This window comes from Penaeus monodon, chromosome 42, assembly GCF_015228065.2.
Source record: "Penaeus monodon isolate SGIC_2016 chromosome 42, NSTDA_Pmon_1, whole genome shotgun sequence".
In the NCBI taxonomy this organism is placed as follows: domain Eukaryota; kingdom Metazoa; phylum Arthropoda; class Malacostraca; order Decapoda; family Penaeidae; genus Penaeus; species Penaeus monodon.
The window spans coordinates 13996742-14001741 of NC_051427.1; the positions used below are offsets into that span (position 1 = coordinate 13996742).

Sequence of the window (5000 nt, forward strand, 5' to 3'; positions counted from 1 at the left end):
CCTCTGTGTGTGAGTGAATTGATACTTTAAGCAATCATACACACTAACGCAAATATGCACAGCAATGTGTGTGCAAAGATGAAATCAGACACTTTCAAAGAAATAAGGGAAATACTAAACCGATTCTTTCTATCTCTGTCTGTTTATCTCTTTGTCTGTCTGTCTCTCTCTCGAGTTTTACTATATCTTTCTCTTTACACACACACACACACACACACACACACACACACACACACACACACACACACACACACACACACACACACACACACACACCGTCTGATGAGGAGTCTACTCTGACTCGAAACGTCACGGCTTAGTGAGTGAGTGAACAAGCAAGCGCGCAAGTGCGTGTGTGTGCATACATGTTGCTGTGGCTATATCCCGCAAAGATTAAAACTTCCTGTAGGTGTGCGTGTACGCCATGTTGCATACACGTGTACGGTTAGCGGTTGTGTGTCGTAAGTCGGTTAAAACGGCGAGACACGAGCGCCAGGCCGCCACCGCGTCGGCAACCGGTTGTAACTCGAACTCAGGCTCTGCCCCTCCTTCGCGTGCGCCCACCCGTGACCTACCGCGACACCTACCCCTCCTCCCTCCCCCCCCTTCCCTCCCTGAATCACTTGACATTTATATCCCTCCTACCCTCCCTTCCCTGGTATTCCTTTTTCCCTCCCTCACACCCTCACTCCCTCCCTCTTCCTTCATTCCTTTCGAATGACCTTGCAAAACTTTTTACTTCTGGTATTCATTTATCTCTTTCAGACCATTTTCCCTTTTTAATGCCAAACACGAAACACAAAAAAAAAGAAAAAAAAAATACAACTCACAGAGGCTATAATCAGCATATTAACAAATTATCTAATTCACTCTCACAGGTCTCCCGTGATAGTGAATTAAGTATAGTATAATCACACAACCCAGATGTAACATGTAATAATTTATTTAATATATTTCCCGGCTATGAATAACCAACATTTGCCTTAGAAATCCGAACTCAAAATCCTCTTCTAAGCTATAGATTATACCTGGAACAAACCACGTAATCAAAGAAAGGAACAAGTTGGAACGTAAAGCATGTAACTTATGAAAAGTGTCTCGGTAATTCAACAAACAATTAATTTCAAGCCGAACACGAAAAAAAATCGGCGATAGAAGAAAACACTATAATATAACTCACAAAACTATAACAATTTCTTTCCAATTATCTTATTTATCTTTCTAATTTATCTTATCTCCATTTATATGATCTCAATCTCTACGAAAACCTTGCTTATTTTGTCATCTTGGTCCTGGAATTTCCCTTCGAAACTTAAAACAACAAGAATCACCTTAAGTTACGAATCTGGATCTCACAGTGACATGTGAAACTTTATGCCAGTGAAACCGCGGTCTATTTCCAGAAATGAAACTTACCTTAATGAGCAAAAGAATACTAAATTCGTCTCAGTTTGGATTTCGGAAACAAACAAACAAAAAAACGACCGTTAATTCGTCTGTGAAATATGTCTATAATGCATTTGACTACAATGCACTTTTGGCTGTTAAAACCGGTCAAAGGTTTTACGGAGTTGATCATTTTGGCCTTCTACTTAGCCATTACCGGTACACCCAGTCTCTGGTTTAGATCACCATTTCTTCACAGAAGGCATATACAATTCAGTCATCACGACTCATCTTACCAATACATAGCAGTCCCTCAAGGTTCAAAATTGGGTCCTTTATTATTATTACTATTATATATATATATATAATATATATATATATATATATATATATATATATATATATTTTTTTTTTTTTTTTTTTTTCTTCTTTTTTTTTTTACTCATTTATCGGGAAAGAATTAACGACTTAAAAAGAACTACTAATGACGAGCTGGTAGCTGCCAGGAAGTAGTTAACGAGCAATAACCTAATTCTCAGTCTAAAGAAATCTCATTATGTTATTTTTAACAGAAACAACCACTGGACTGAAGAAATGTCTCCATAAATTCTAGGTTTTAAGATGTTATAAAAAAAAAAAAAAAAAAAAAAAACTAAATTCCTTGGTATCATTATTAGCAACTCGATCGGAATGAATATGTAATGCTTATTACATTAAAAAAATCAACAATCTGGAATATTTTACCTTAGTCGAAACCCACTCAGTCAATAGTTAATGGTTAAAACAAAGGTGCTCTACATCAAAGGTCATATAGCACTATGATAAATTATCGTGACAAAAAGGGTAAAAACGAGTTAACGATTAGGATAAATGGACAGAAGAAGGGGGTAAAGAAGAGAAGGAAAAGGAGAGAAGTGCAAAATTAGTTGCGGCGAGGGCTGGGGTCCAAGGCAGGGCCGATCCCCTACATCGGGCCTCAGTCCGCGTCTGCTTATCCCCCCCACGACAACAACGACCAAGGAATTAGGGGGGGGGGACTATACTCGAAACCCACACAATCAATATCCGTAGGCAAATAGGCCGCATACGGTACGGTGTGGGGTGTGCCGTCTGCCAAACCACAGTTAAACCTATTGTCACTGTTCACAAGAGATTAATTAGGACGATCACTGGATTACTTAGGTATGATTACACTCACGACAGTCCTTGCACTCTCCGATTGTTAAAAGTCTATGAAATTATCATTAACATAAACAAGGATAATATATTCCACTTTTAAAAAATCTGATACTCATATCTTTCGCTTCCTAGATGCATTTATAGTCCATTAATAAGATCGAAGCTTTCTGAATTATGCATCTGCTATCACGTCGTGTTTGTGGGGAATAATCTTCCTTCTCACCTCTATCATCTTTTAAGAGACTGCTGAAAGTATATTTATTATCGATATATTAGAAATCTACTTCGTGACTAAACAACAGACCACATTCTTTGTTAATTATCATTTCTTTATTTGCGATAATCTATTGACTAATTGAGTGTCGTGTAAATGTATATGATACCTTGTTTTGCGTAACCACAAGTGAGCTGCCCTAAGAGTGCGATTTCTTTGTGGTTTATCTAATATTGTTTGTTTGAACTTGAATTTGAATTTCTTTATTATTCCTTCCATTTATCTCTCTCTTCTCTCTTCCTTCGTTCCTTTTCTTAGCACTCCTCCCTCCCCTTCTTCTCCCTTTCCTCCCTCCCCTTCTTCTCCCTTTCCCCCCTCCCCTTCTTCTTCCTTCCCTCCTTACCTCCCGTCCTTCACTCCTTCTCCTTGGCACTCCCTTCTCTCTTATCCCCTTTTCCCTTCCTCCTTTGCCTTCCTCTCCACTCTTTCTCCCTCCCTTCCTCCCTCCCGTCCTCCGTCCTAAGCCCTTCACCTTTCCTCTCTTTTCGCTCTTTCTTCCCATTATTGTTTCTTCCTTCTCCTTCTTTATCATTCCTTCCCTTTCTTGGTTCTCGTTTGGTTCCTCGTTATTTCGTGAACCTTCCTTCTCTTATCCTCCTTTGCCATGCTTCCTTTTCCTCCCTCCTCTGGCTCTTCCTCTTTCGCTGCGATGATGATAATAATTATTATCATAATAATTATCAAAATGGTAACAACAATGGCAATAGTAACAATAATGGTGATGAAGATATACAGACACAAACACACGCACACAAATACACACACACACACACACACACACACACACACACACACACACATATATATATATATATATATATATATATATATATATATATATATATATGTGTGTGTGTGTGTGTGTGTGTGTGTGTGTGTGTGTGTGTGTGTGTACATATACATATATATACATACATACACACAAAGAAAGGAAAGTAATAAGAAAAAGAAGAGGAAAGAAATAAAAGAAAAGAAAGAAAAAACGAAGCAAAAAGGAAGAAAAAATAAAATAAAAGAAAGAAAAAAAAAAAGAAAAAAGGAAGAAAGAAATAAATGAAAGAAGAAAGAAAAAACACGAAAGAGAAAAGAAAGGTAATAATAAGAAGAAAAAGAAAAAGAAGAGTAAGAAATTATATGATGAGACTTGTGTTGAATATAATTATAGTGAACAAGTGGGAGAAGAAGAAAAACAAGATTATGATAACGACGAATATGCGGGTATAAAGCAAATTGGAAAAGAAGATGATAGAGATGAAAATACAGATAAATTGCGGAGGTGGGAAAAGGAGGAGACGGATTTAGTGCACAGGTGGAAAAGAAGGAGAAGAAGGAGGATAAGAAGAAGAAGAGGATGAAGAAGAAGGGAAGAAAAGACAAACATAGTGAATATATATTTTTTTTTTCTTAGTTTTCTTCGTTTCCTTCTTGCACCTTTGCATATACCTGTATAGGCGGAGAGGGAGAAGAGGGGGAAAAAGCGATTGAATAGCGGAGGAGGAGGAGGAGGAGGAGAAGGAGGAAGAAGAAGAAGGAAAAGAAAAGGAGGAGGAAGAAGAGAAGGAGGAGGAGGTGGAAAATAATAAGAAGGAGGAGGAGGAGGAAAAGGAGGAGGAGGAGGAGGAGGAGGGAGGAGGAGGAGGAGGGGGAGGGAGAAAAGTTGGTGGAAAAGAAGGAGGAGGAGGAGACGGGAGAGGAAAAAGAAGAGGAAGAGGAAGAAGAAACGGAAAACAGAATTGAAGGATTAGGAGGAAAAGAAGAAGAAGAGAAAGAAACAGAAGGAGGGGGAAGAGGAGAGAAGAAGAAGAAGAAGAAAAAGAAAAAGAAGAAACAGAAAACAGATTCGGGTGGAGAAGAAAGAAAAAAATAGCAAAAAAATAAAAATAAAACCCAGCGCACAGGTGACACCAAGAGGCCGATTAAGCAGAGGCCAGAGACGCGAACCGAAGAAGAAACAGAAAAGAAGAAGAAGAGGAAGAAGAAACAGGAGGCGTAGAAGAAGAAGAAGAGGAAGAAACAGAAAACAGACTCGGGTGGAGGAAGAGGAGAAGGAGGAGGAGGAGGAGGAGGAGAGGAGGAGGAGGAAGAAGAGGAGGAGGAGGAGGAGGAGGAGGAGGAAGAAGAAGAAGAGGAGAAGAAGAAGAAGAAGAAGAAGAAGAAGAAG

General features: G+C 38.9%; 1 protein-coding gene across 1 annotated transcript in view; it reads right to left on the reverse strand.

Annotated features, from left to right (window-relative positions):
- Positions 1-5000, reverse strand: part of LOC119599162 (nephrin-like) — a gene marked incomplete in the record, with an annotated part of 20967 nt that overhangs the window by 13946 nt on the left and 2021 nt on the right.